At 33.5% G+C, this 14,486-nt stretch overlaps 1 pseudogene; it reads left to right on the top strand.

Annotated features, from left to right (window-relative positions):
* Window positions 1-13,810, top strand: part of LOC133198200 (receptor-type tyrosine-protein phosphatase T-like) — a 54,427-nt pseudogene extending 40,617 nt beyond the window's left edge.
* The last annotated feature ends 676 nt before the right edge of the window (window positions 13,811-14,486 follow it).

Consider the following 14,486-nt stretch of genomic DNA (forward strand, 5'->3'; position numbering starts at 1 on the left):
TTTCAAAGAAGTAGCCAAGTTTCTTGAAAATGGCTACCAGAAGTGATATTTGAGTACTAAACTACGAGAAAATGAGGGCAAGAACTTTTTTTCCGGATAGGTCTCCACTTTTTTTTTTAATCAAAAATACAAAAAAATTTGGAATGTGGCTATCTCAAAATCGATGTTTGTGGGCATGAGAACCTTAATTTCAATATTATGTGGCCTAATATAAGAAAATTTGAAAAATTTGGTGCAAGCTTCATTTTTTAAAGTCTGTATTGCATGTTCACATACATAGACAAAATAATTAAGTAGAACTGCTCAATAATCATCTTAATTTATTCTGAATTTCACATGAAATTAAAAATTTTTGGGATCATGTCTTTTAGATTTTTATTATGCCAATTTTTAGTTGAAATATTTTTTCACATATGTATTAGTATTTTCTTGCATATAAATGTTTTAGAAGAATTAAGTAGAATTCACAGCCACATTCAACTCAATATTTTTGACTGGGTTGTATCCTTTTAATTGAGAATTGCCTTTCCTCTTTAGTTTCAGAAGTTTTCAAAGTGTAATGAGTGCACAACTTTCAGGGATGCACTTTCTCAGAAGCTCACCAAGGAAGAAAGACTGAGGCTACAGGCTCAACGACAAATTCATTTGAAATTTCAAGAGTAAGCAAATAATTAACTATTTATAATTACATGTATAAGGCTGATAATGAATGAAATAAAGGAATAGGAAGACTAACTTCAACAGTTTATCTAAAATAAAAACCAGTGTATTGTCCAAAATAATATATACAGTATTGTTCAACAGAGTATTTTGATAAACTACATATTATGATGTTTTGTCTGTGACATTGATATAATCTTAACATTAAAAACTCTATGCAAATCTTTAGAAAATTTAATACGAGTGCTGTATGAAGTAATACATTTTATTTCTTTTATCAAATAACAGACTATCAAGAGAGAAATATTATAAGCACAGAAGCAAAAGCAGAGTGAATCCAGCCAAATACATCAGTCTGATAATAGACAACATGGATCAATCTAAAACCAACTTACCAAGATTTCCTGAGAATTTCAAGGTATTAATGATTTCCTTATACATTTACCTATAGTACTGTTATGTAGAAACTAATAGAAGCTGCTATGCATTGAAAATTTTTGACAAAGTATATCTGTGTATATGGTTTATCTGACGAATGATCACATGAGTAATTAGTGTACATTTCTTATTGAAACTGATGATTATTTAATAATGTTTCAGAGTGAGACAGGACTGATGCACATTCATCACCATGTGACAGGAGTTTTGAACCATGGCATCAACAAATCTTATGTGTATACTTGGACTGATCAGTTTTCCTCTGACTGCAACATAACATTGAACTGCTTGATGCTAGTTTTGAAGGATGCAGCAATGGTAAGTTATTTGTAGGAACATAATTCTTTTAAGGGTCATCCGAGTTAGCTGTAAATTTTCTTGTCATTTTCCTTTGACATTTGATAGATGGGAACCATCCTCCAAAAATACGGATACATTTCTTGGGTTATATAAGTCACATGTGATTTATTGTTACATGCTTGTTTTAGATTACCAAAGAATTTGGAAGCTCTTATTGCTAAAAGATTTTTTAATGACCTGAGAGATTGTCATGACTTTGACCCAGGTCATTCTGGAAAGGTCTAGGTCACTAGAACTTAAATTTTTAAAATTGTGACATAGTTTTGTATATTTCACTAAATGATTACTGATAACCAGAGGATGTGACATTTCTTTTTAAGCAATGTCTTTTTGGCAAGTTCATCTAAATATAATGTAAAAACATCACATTATACCTAATGTATTCTTAGAGAAGTAAGCATGAGCCGTGATGCAGTCAATTCAAAGTTATTTGCATAATTTTATTCAGTTATTTATAAGTATGGATTGGAAAATATCTGCTGATGGAGATAAGCAGGGCTTATAATGACTAGAGTGAGTGTTGTGGCCTCTTTTTTATTAGGGCCCCGCTCTGCGGGCACCCTATAGTGATCAGTCTCTCTGTCCGTCTGTCCGTCCGAGATCTCTTGTCCAGAGCATATCTTCTCTCTTCTTCACCCAATCTGGCTCATGCTTCACCCACAGAGTGTCTTTAGGTAAAGGGTGTGCAGTGACCTTGAACCATGTTTCTAGGTCTAAGGTTAAGGTCATAGCAGAATTATATGAAAAATCCTTGTCCAGAGCATATCTTCTCTCCTCTTGGTCTAATGTGGTTCATACTTCACTCACAGAGTGCCACTGGTCAGTGGATGTGCAGTGACCTTGAACGAAGTTTCTAGGTCAAGGGTCAAGGTCACAAATAGCCTCTCTGTTTAAAATCTTTGTTCAGTGCATAATTTCTTTCCCTTAAGTCCAGTCAGCCTCAAACTTTACCAACTGACTTAGGGTAAGGAACATTTGTGATTTTCCTTCCATATTTTGATAGAGGATATGCAACAATTTTATAGAGGATGCAACATTTGTGTTTTTTTTGCTGTTTTTTGATAGAGGGTCTGGAGCACTCATTATTTGCGTGCCATTTTTTATTAGCTCAAGGGAGCTTTTCAGATCGAAATTTGTCCATTGTCTGTTATAATTGTCATCATCGTTGTCGTCATCTTTGTTGTTAACTTTTCACATTTTCATCTTCTTCTCAAGAACCACTTGGCCAATTTCAACCAACTTGCCACAAAGTATCCCTGGGTAAAGGGGATTCAAGTTTGCTCAAATGAAGGGCCACGCCTTCTTCCAAAGGGAAATAATTATGAATTCGTTAAAAATTAATGGCATAATTTGAAAATCTTCTTCTTAAGAACCACTGTGCTTGAAAATATGAAACTTTTATGGAAGCACCCTCAGGTAGTGTAGATCCAAATTTGTTCAAATCATGACCCCCAGGGGAAGGGTGGGGCCACAATGGGCAATCAAATTTTTACATAGGAATATATAGGAAAAATCTTTAAAAATCTTCTTCTCAAGTACAACAAAGCCATGATTGGTCATATTTATACGAAAGCATCATCACCCCCCCCCCCCCCCCCCCCCGGAGAATAGAGGGGCCATAACAGGGGATCATAGTTATACAAAGGAATACAAATGATATATCAATAAAAATTGGCTTTTTAAGAACAGGAAAGCCATTTTTGTCATATTAATTCAAAAACATCCATATGAAGTATAGATTCAAGTTAGTTCAAATCAACCCCCCCTCGAACCACTTTTATATCAAAACTTTTTAAGACTGCAATGATTTCTGCTTTTTCCTAGCTAGAGTGCTCAGGTGAGGGATGTGGCCCCTGGGCCTCTTGTTATAATAAGGATGCCATAGAAGCCCTTTAGACTCAAACAACACATCCCTTAATAGTACACAAATGTTCCTCTTCATAATAAACCCTTTTCAGCTACCTTACATTTTTATGTTCATCGCTGAAAGTGGGGCCCTTTGAAATGGCCACCTTCTCCATGATATCTAGTTAATTTTTTTTGGCCATCAAAGAGGATTTAAACATTTGGTATTTTATTAGATTGATTAAACTTGAAAAAGTTTAGGGAGTACAAGTAAGACATATTAAAAAAGTATCTCCATAAATAACTATTAGTATACATTGTTTGTAGATTAACAATGGATCACTGCCTCCGGTATTGTACCTGCAAGCAGACAATTCCCCAAAAGATAACAAGAACAAGTTTGTTATCATGTTTCTGGCAATGCTGGTTAAAGCCAATATATTGAAGAAGGTAAGACGTACCACTGCAGATAATTAGGTTGAGATAATGATTCTTGACAAACCTCTGTATACTTTACTTTCCTTTTAGAAGTACAACTAAGCACCATTTATTGACTAAAAAATTACAGTTTACTACTTTAAATTTATGTAATTTTTATGTTTAACATTATTCTGGTCAGTTTAAATATGAGTAACATATTTGTTCTCTGTTTAAAAAAGTATAGTCTTAATTTGCAGATTCAGGGCTCAAATGCTATTTTTATTTCTCCGGGCTATAATTTTAAAGTTTTACTGATCAGTAGATGACTTTACTTGTAGATATAAGAAATTCTTGCATAAAAGCAAATACTATAGTACTTTAAAAAAATAATCATACCACATCTGTAACATTTTATTTTATTATAAAAGAAAAAAAAAACATTTTACTTAGAAAGCTGGAAGTCTTATGTTATAATTCTTTCAATGGTATTAATACATTTTCTACATTGTAGATAAAGCTGACATTTCTGATGGTGGGCCACACCCATGAGGACATCGATCAGATGTTCAGCTGTATTAGCAGGGAGGCCCACACCCAGAAAATCATCACCCTGAAACATCTTCATGAGATGGTGGAGAAAAGTTTCTGCCCTAAACCTGATGTCCAGCATCTAGACAATCTCTGGAATTTCAGAGGAATGGTAGCCATGGACAGAAGTCTGAGGGGAATAAAGGAGCCGCATGTCTTCAAGATCTCCAAGAAGTCTGGGAGAGTCATGCTGTCCTACAAAGACTGGCCCATTTCTCAAGAAGTGTACCGAGAGGTTGACCTTGACAACTTGGTGCCAGACATTGCAAGTGGGCCAGAGGTTGTAGATCCAAACTTCGTCAAAATCAACAGCATGACAGAAGACATGCGGCGGGATCTCCCTAGGTGGGCAGAAACTGGAAGGCTGACAACAGCAGAGGTAGACTGGTGGAACAGCTACCTAACTACAATGCAAAAGAAGAAAGAGGACCGTCCCTTGCCCCTCGCTCCATCTAGCCTGCCAATTTACAGTGAGCTGCCTCGAACAGAATCTGTGTTGGAGACAAACCTCCATGGAGCCATAAATCGTCACATGGAGAGGCTACAACGTTCCAGCAGGGTACACGTCACTGGAAGGGGAAACCAACATTCTTGAGTATTTAGCAGGCATAATTATGATGATCAGGATTAGGGAATGCCTCTTACAAAATTGTGAAATTCATGATAGTTTACCACTGTATTAGAGTACTTCTTGTGTAAATTGATAAAAGCATTGTCCAGGAATTTTTAATTTATAAGACAAAAAGTACTTTCATAAATTTTGATAGATGGATATACTTTTGGAATCATTTTAGTTTGTGGGGGTTAATGTTCGTGAGCAAGCAAAATTTAACTTGAAAGGGGGGGGGGGGTATTTCGTGGGTTACTCGTTTATACGGTAGATTCTATGAATCAATAAACATTCGTGGTGGTGTATAATTTGTGGATAAGGGTGACCCACAAAATACACTAACATTGACCCCCCCTAGAACAATGATGATTCCACTGTACTTGTATATAACAGATAAGTAAAATGAAAGAAGACTACCTTGTAAACTAAATATAATTAAAATACCAAGAGAGGCTAAAGGTATGAAAATACTCTCATTCATGTAAAAGCATCATTGACTTTTATTTATTTATTTATTTATTTATTTATTTTCAAGGATAAATAATTATTAGATTGAATTGAATACTTCTGGATATTCTTTATTTTTGTGTACTATACATAACACATCACAGATAATCATGTGGTGTCTTTATTGTGTTGTAATATTACTGTTGCTATTGTCTAACAGGTTAATGAACTTTATGGCAGATGCACTCATGATGAATATTTATTGAATACAATATGATTGTACCTTTCTTTACAAGTCACTAATAAAGTTCATATATTGTGTATTGTCACTATTGGTAGAGATGTTCAGGCCAATTTAATTGATGAGAATTTTGTAAATTATCTCTTTTTTCTGTTTTTGTTTCAAAGGCCACATTTCTTATTTATTTGTAGAATAAGGGATTTTTTTCTACAAAGATAAGTCTGGAGTAATAAAATTAAACATGATTCATGTAAAGTCTATATTACACTTAAATATTGAAATTGACAAGGACAAGTACTGGCATAGCAAAGTCACTGGTGTACATAATTTTTAAATACCAATCATCTCAACAATCATAAAGTTTGGCTAGTCTCTATTTTGACTTACACAATATTTTTTTTATAATACCATTCAAAATATCTCATCTGCGAGATTGTTAATCAGTATGTGTTGTGTTTCATTTCTGTCTAATGTAACCATTGCTATTATTTACATTTGGTTTGTATGAAAATAAACAATTTTCGAAGTGGGACCAAATAATTTAAATTTGTTTTAAAATTTGTCAACATTTTGTTCAAGAGAGATACGACAGAAATAAAAGGAATTATGAAGTGTATTTTTTATTATTATTTTTTTATAAACGGTAAATTAGGGACATTGTTTATATAATCCAAGAATTAAAAAAAATGGTTGCCTAATTGCAAGATGAATTCATGTTTTATCTGAGACAGAGTACTTGGTAACATATCTAGACATTTAGAAAAAATAGTGTGAAATCCAAAAACCATTTGTTTTCTTAACTGAGGAGCGGAAGAGAGAAATTCAATTTATTTATGAGGAGGAAATGTTTGTTTAAGGTTTAATAAGGGTAACCCTTTGGAAAATTGACTCATGGAAGAATTGGTGTTGTAAATTTCTTTAAATTGAAAGTGTTGAAGCTGATAAGTTCACTGAGTTTGAACAAGCCGTAAAATAAAATAAGTAATCAGTAAACAGCCTTAAAGTACATGGTTCAAAGATCAGAATGGAGATTATAGTGCAATCCATCCTGCAAAAAAAGTAAGTCCCCTTTTGGGGTCAACAACAAGGGTCAAAAGATTTTTAGTTCACCTGAGGTGAAGGCTCAAGTGTCATTCCTTACAGGAGTGGGTCAGGGTCCTGTCATTTGTAAACTTGCGTAATTTCAACTTTGAAAGAAGCATTGGGTTAATTTCAAAAGAACTTGCCACAATGCACCTTTGGTGAATGGTATTTTTTAATTTTGTTTAAACAAATGATCAGACACAGTTTCAAGGGGAGATAATTATGAATTGATGAAAATTTAAGGTCATCTTTTAAAATAAGATTCTCTTATAGATAAACAGTACACCGGAAAAGCTAAGCATGTGAAAGTTTTTTTAAAATTTAAATAGTACAGATTTTAGTTTGTTTAAATTGGGAAAGGGGGGGGGGGTACAATGGGCAATCAAAGTTTTAGATAGGAAGATTTTTTTTTAAATCTCAACAACAAAGCTGAGACCCAGGTATGCAGGAAGAATATCAAGTTTGTCTGTTTTAGATCAACAAAGGTTCAGTTATACAAGCATTCTCATGGAAAGTAAAATCAGATTTGTTCAAATTTAGACCCATAGGACTAGGGTTGGGCCACAGTTTTAAATAGGAAAAATTACAACAACAACAAAAAAAATCTTTTCAAGAACAGCAAAGTCATAGTTAGTCATGTTTCTAGGTAAGCATCCTCTTGTTATGAAGACTAAAGTTTGTTCAAATCATGAACCCTTCCCCTGTCTCTATAAAGGGGGAGGGGGTTATTTATTAAAAGTTTTCAATACTCAACTAATTTCTGCTTTCAGCAAGTCAAAGTGCTTAGTTGAGTGATGTTGTTCATGGGTGGGCCTTTTACTGCCAAGAAAGCAAGGTTACTGTCTTTTTTTTTTTTTTTTTCTTTTTTTCTCCATGTATGACTAGCCCTCTCCTTGGTCTATAAATATACAAGATGCATTTTTAACAAAAAAAAAAAATTTTTTTGCTCAAACGACAATAACAAAAAGAAACTTGTCATTGATCCAAAGATTGTGACCAAGGGACACAACTCTTTTAAAAAGTGCGAATTTATTCCGGATAAAATCTTATTTTAATGTGACTTTTACCTATGTATATCCGGAATGAGACAAGATGAATGAGCACAGTCACAGAACAACACCAACAAGGCCAGAAGTAAAAGACGGTAGTGATCCTTGCCAGTTGGGGATAAACTATGAAAGATTGTATCGTGCAACATGCATGGATATGGACAGAAATGCATGAACGAATTAAAGTTAACTAGAATCCCCCACAAGGCATAGCGCATTTTGCAGATACTGGTCAGTAGATCATTTCCTATTGATCAGCACTACCTGACTTGCATTAAAGAAGATTAAATATGAATTAATGTCGAAAATAACGCTATCCAATGATTGTGAACAGGAGTAGGTAGGATGGTTAGCTTCCTTTTTCCCCTCCTTATGCACATAATTTTTATTATTTTAAGAGTCGTAAAATAAGCATTGAAACATGCTATCATGAATATCTTGTCATAATTAATTCTCATAGACTAATATAAAAATATCTATTCAAGGGAGGAATATTGCTATAGATAACTCTAAAAATGAATTTTGCTTGTGATTTTTTTTTTCAAATATCCCTTAAACATAAATAAATACTTCATAGTTTTAACTAGGCAAACTCTGATCCCCTTTTTTATGCCCCCATAATCGAAGATTTGGGGGTACATGTATATACTTTTTGTCCTGTCCATCCATCTGTCTGTGTGTATGTCCACAAAAACTTTTACATTGCCCATAAATTTTGAGTGGATGGGGCTATGGCTTTCATATTTTGCAGGTGTATTCCTTGTGACAAGACTTTTCTTAGGGTACCATTATATTTGACCTCCTGACATTGACCTTAGAGTTTGAACCACTTTTACCAAAATTTTTCGAATTTTAATATTGCTCATAACTTTTGAATAGTTGGTGCTAGGGCTTTCATACCAGTATTCCTTGTGGCAAGACCCTTCAAAGGGTATAAATATTTTGACCTTTTGACCTTGATCTTAGAGATCAACCTACTTTTAAAAAAACTTTAACCTTGGTCATAACTTTTGAACAGTTAGTACTAGGGCTTTCATATTTCACAGATATATTCCTTGTGTGAAGATCTTCCGTTGGATACCAACAATTTTGACCTTGGAGTTTGACCTGCATTTGAGAAACTTCAACCCTCACTATAAGCTGCAATACGGGTGCATCAGTGTTTCACAAACACATCTTTTTTTTGTTTAGCTAGTAGGGCCAAGCATTTACTTGAAATCACGTAATAATAAGTTAAAGATAAATCCTACAGGATTTAATTCAAATTTCCTATAGGAATATTTTTCCTATAGGATATTTATTTCCTAAGGGAAATATAAAATCCCTTAGGAAAATTATTTTCTCCTGTAGGATTTTATTTTCCTGCAGGGAAATTTTTAGTTCCCATGGGAAAATTATTTCCCTTAGGAAAGTTTAATCTCCCCTGGGAAAACTAATTCCTGTAGGATTTGACTAAAATCCAATAGGATTTTTCAGAATCCTGCAGGATTTCATCTAAATCCCTAGGGATTTTTTTTATTCCTACAGGATATTTTTTTCTCCCAAGGGATTTTTTTACTCAAAGGTGAGTCTCTCACCTGACAGGTGAGATACACACTTGCAAAAGGTAGATATGAAGTCTGTACATCAAGGTCTATCGGATGACATCTTTGAATTTGCTGAAAATTGAATGTTTGGCGGGCGCCAATTTGCCACTTTGGAGGTGGCAGATTTATCCGGCACAGTGTTATATATATACCAGCCTAAAAACCTATTTTGTCCCATAATCAACTGTGTTTCATCCCCATTGCGCGATGTTTCTTTTAAGTGTTCATAATATTTTTATCATTATTATTATATTATAACTCTGACGATTCTGGTTTGCTGCCTTACTTCACATTCTAAGTGAACCTAAATGTACCAGTCCGTGTTTGTATAATGGGAGAAACAGGTTGTATAACCAATGATCGTTAGTAACCGGTTTAAAAATTCTCCTTCCTTTTTTTCAAAGTCATTTGGAAAGCCTTATCTCCTGAAAATGAGAAGCAAAAATTAAGAACGAGAGTTTGAGAATAACCGGTTATTTATTCGCACTGGTTATTAAACCAGCTTGATAATGCTATGTGCTTTCCACATTGTTACATATTACGGTATTTCTAATTTTTCTTTAGTTATATATTTTTGAAACCTCTTGCTTCTCAATGTATGAAAAGAGCAAAATTTAGACTTATTCGACATGTACAACAATCTCTAAAAATTTAAAATGATTTTTGGAGGACAAAGTTAATTGTTTTTCACTCCAAAATCAGAGTCCATGCAATTTTAGCAGAATGGTGATTATTAACTTTTCAAAACACATTGATTTAATTTCTTGCTTTGATATGCAGAGTGAAGACAAGTATACTTTTGAAAGGTTAAGTTGCCCTCTATATAAAAAAAACTAGCAAGTGTATATCTAATATCTCAAAATGTCAAAAAGACGAAGTAAACTTTGAACCTTAGGTCATAACTATCCGATGATTTTTATTTTTTATGATGGATCTGTTTGTTACTAATGCTTTTTACAGGAACAATACAAAACAATATTTCTGGCTCTGAACCAAATGTTTAAGGCATGTCCCTCTGTCTTAAAAAAATCCCAGTTTATCAATAAAATGGAATCGATGACGAGTGATAAACCAGCCAATCAAAGTGAACTTAGACGGGAGTTTCAGGTAATTTAGCCAATCATACTTAACAAGGAAAGAAGTTTCAGATTTTTTCATATATGGATGATATGAAGATGTGAATTTATAAATACATGTTGTCGTAGGATTTTTCCGTTATTTCATGATTAGGAGCACACGGTGCGTGTGACCGGTGCAGGGAATTCTCAAACCTCCAAGGCACCTGATTCTAACTCTGATGTTTTTGGAGGCCCGTGTTTGCTCTGCTCCCGATTTTATTGTTTTAATGGACTTTGAGCTTGAATACTGTTCGTTATCTTCATATTCCATAAACTATAAAGGAAAAAAGAATCGCTGACGCATTTCATTTTTCAAACCCTCTCCGGATTCTTTTCTAAGCAACATTTGGTTAAAAGAAATGCTAATGAGTCTGATTGTTTTCATTAAAGAATATTTGTATGTTACTAAAAAGTTATTAAAAACATCATATTGAGAACTGTAAGAAATTTATAAAGGTCATTAAATAGTTCAGGTAATATACCAAGTACTACTCAAATTGCAGACTCTGTTGAAAGTTCGGCCCTCTTACACAGAAGCCGATTATAAGCTTGCCATACAGGCGGGACATGGAAAAAGATCCCCAATTCTTCCACGTATGTCATTTATTCGCCTAAATTGTTGTAAGGTTTATCTTCTACCATAAATTGTGCTTATTATTACTTTTTTTTATTTTAATGACAGTCATAAAGAGTGGTTCAAACTTGCAATGAGAATCTGAAAAAAAAAATCATGTCAAAATTAACGAAAGTAACTTTTTTATTTTCCCTTGTTAAGATAAGGACATTGATCGAACTGCATTTTTTTTTTACCTCTGAGAATTTTAATACGAGTAAGGTTCAACAGACCCTTGACATGGAGTTACTTTATTCCAGTTGATAGATACAGTTTGTTCCTGTCTTCAAATGTACCGAAGCGTGGAGCTTTCATAAATGCAGTTACACTTCCTGTATGTATTTCTTGTTTAAACATATCGACTATGTATAATATTGATTCATTACATCAGAATGTTTCGAATATGAGTATTAAATATAGTTTGGAATGATCACTTTATAAATAAACTGCTTTTGTGTTTGTTAAAAGATATAGTAATTGATATTCTTTGGTTACAGTCCAGTTTGTTTGCAATAAATGAATAAATACAACGTGAGAGAATTTTTTTCAAGATTTCAGATGTGTTAAAGATAACAACTCTTTCCTTTTTTAGTCGTATGTAAACAACAAAGCCTTCATTGTGACGCACTATCCCCCGCCAGAGGACGCTGTAGACTTCCTGCGCCTACTCACTGACCACGAATGCAAAGTTGTGATCTGTGTGGATCCTCTACCTAAAGTAGAATCGGTATTGTAATATCGTATATTAGTAAGGAATCAGTATTTTAAAAATCATCGGATATAGAAAAGGTATTATATAAATTTTCACCCCAAGAAAACCATTGTCAACCGAGGCGCAGCCGAAGTTGACAATGGTTTTCGAGGGGTGAAAATTTTCAATGTTACACTCAACTACATGCAATATTTATTATATTATACTGAATGTTTTATACAAGTACATATAACAGTGAACCTTGCACGCATAAATTTTGCGCAGTCACTATTTTTTGGAATATCACCCGTCGTCAAGCAGAGGTGACTTTTGCTACGCTGGAGGGCGTGGCTTCATTATTCAGAGGGTAATTAACAATTGTTATTCGACGAATCAGATTCAACTGTTTTACATGAAAGTATAATATTATACAATGTTATATAATCCTATCAGTACTTGTTAACACCGAGAGAAGAACGTACGGTAAAAAAAGAGTTTAATCGCATTGGTTTGCATTGTCTTTTGGTAAAATCTTTTTTAAACACTTACGGAATAAGTGTCAATATATGATATTTTTGTTTCCAGAGCAAGAAGTGGATGCCAGACATAAATGAATCGAAAACTGTGGCTCCATTTACTGTTTACTGTCAAAAGAAAGATTCAAAGGACGTGAAATACTCCATTATTGGAATTCTACAAGGAGTCAGTATAACAGTCGAGTTTTGTTAGAAACATATACCTTTTGAATAGATATTTAACATTTAGAATATCATCCCTTGTATTCAATAATCTTCAGAAAATCCTGTCATGATTTTTTGAATACCAGGGAATAATGAATGAAATACTTTTGTTGACAACTAGAAAAGCTAATTGTAATTAACCCTTGAGGTAACCGTATCCTTTACAATACTTTTTACAGCAAAATGATGAATCATACTTGGTTTCAATTTTGGAGCCAACGTGTAGTTTGATGTCAACAGATCAGGGGACATCACAACTATTAAAGCTGGTGTCCTTTGTAATGGACAGTGAAACAGAGGGACCTGTCACTGTCGTCAGCAGGTAAACCGTTTATATTATAGCCTAGTAAAATGATAATTTATATAACGATTAATTAATATGATACATTTGACCTTACCACAGTTTGTTTTTACAAAGACATCCATAACGAAATGTATATTAACCTCAGATATTATTGACTTTAAATGAGCTTGTTGATATCTTTGTTACTAATTTTTCAAAATCCTGTCGAAATTTAGAAATTGATCGTGTAAAAAAAATATGTATCAAATCAATTTAGAGACATAAATACAACATGCAGGTGATCTTGGAACATATTGCTAGATAAATAATTGAATGCAAAAGTTTACGTCACCAGTTTACCACATACTGTAATTGTTAGTTTCTCTAATAAAACGTCTAAATATACATTATTTACAAGTCTAATATTCTTTATAGACGACTTTTAAATAGAAAATTAAAAATCATAACCAAATATAATTTTTTACCTTAAAGTGATGGTGCAGGCCTGTGTGAGGTTTTCTGTGCTGTATACAACGAAGTGCAACAGTTGTCTATGGATGAAGAGTTGGACATTTTCTCTGCTGTCCGACAGCTACAAATCAGACGTCCGGAGTTGTGTTCTTCTATGGTGAGTCTGGATATTGTTTCTCTTAAACAGCTAATAACGAATTACCTTACTAAAAGTAAAACAAATTAAAAAGAAAATGAAATGTGCAATAAAACAGACCCACTGAAACAAAAGAACCATCTTTCTTCTTTTCATTCTTCTTAAAAAAGCAGATAATCTTATGTTATAAGACTTTGGAAAGATATTTTAAAAATCTATGTTTACCAGAAGTATAAGGTACGCAAGATGCAAGTAAAAGCTAAATCGTTGGTCTAAGTCGTAAGTTATCTTCTGTAAGGGACCCGTGAAGTTTTATCTTAAATGTATTTTGTTTCTGATAGGAAGAGTACAGGATGATCCACACAGCTATTCTGGAATGGATCCGGGAACACCAGGGTCACACGGAGGAGAATATTTACTACAATCAATGAAAATGGGACTGGATTGTTAGAAGTGAAAGAAAATTAATAAAGGGATGCCCTTTACACCTGACGATATTGTAAATAAACCTTGACTGTGTGAACAAAATATTGAATATATTTGAATACTTATTTTGACAAGTATTAAGACAGAGAATTGGAATGAGGGATACTATGTCTTGTAATGAAACATCAAACATTAAATCTTTTATATTTTCATTGAAATTTATTTCAAAGTTTATTTATGATAAATATAATAAAGGTAATATATTTTTAAATGTATTATATTCTTTCATTTCTTTTAATTTTACTCACTGGACGGGTACAGATCTAGAACACATGCATTATTGACTATTAAGTCAAATGAAATATCGGTCCTTGTTGTAACCACGCCCCGAAAGTTCAAATGAGCTCCTAAAGAGAAAACATGAAATTGGGTAAAATTAGATTTGGAGGCACCAACTTTTAACTTCTTAAAACAAATAATATTGAAATTTATCTGGTGGTAGGATTTGGTTGAATATGATGTGATTGGCATTAAATGATATATAAAGATAACAAACAGTATTCATTCTCGAAAGTCCAATGAAACGATACAATTTGGAGTAGAGCAAACACGGACGTCAAAATTTAGAGGTGGGATCAGGTGCCATTGAGGAGTGAGCATCCCCTTCTGACCGGTCACACC

This window comes from Saccostrea echinata, unplaced genomic scaffold (genome assembly GCF_033153115.1).
Source record: "Saccostrea echinata isolate AGI-Se365-2 ecotype Australia unplaced genomic scaffold, CSIRO_AGI_Sech_v1 ptg000033l, whole genome shotgun sequence".
NCBI classification, from domain to species: domain Eukaryota; kingdom Metazoa; phylum Mollusca; class Bivalvia; order Ostreida; family Ostreidae; genus Saccostrea; species Saccostrea echinata.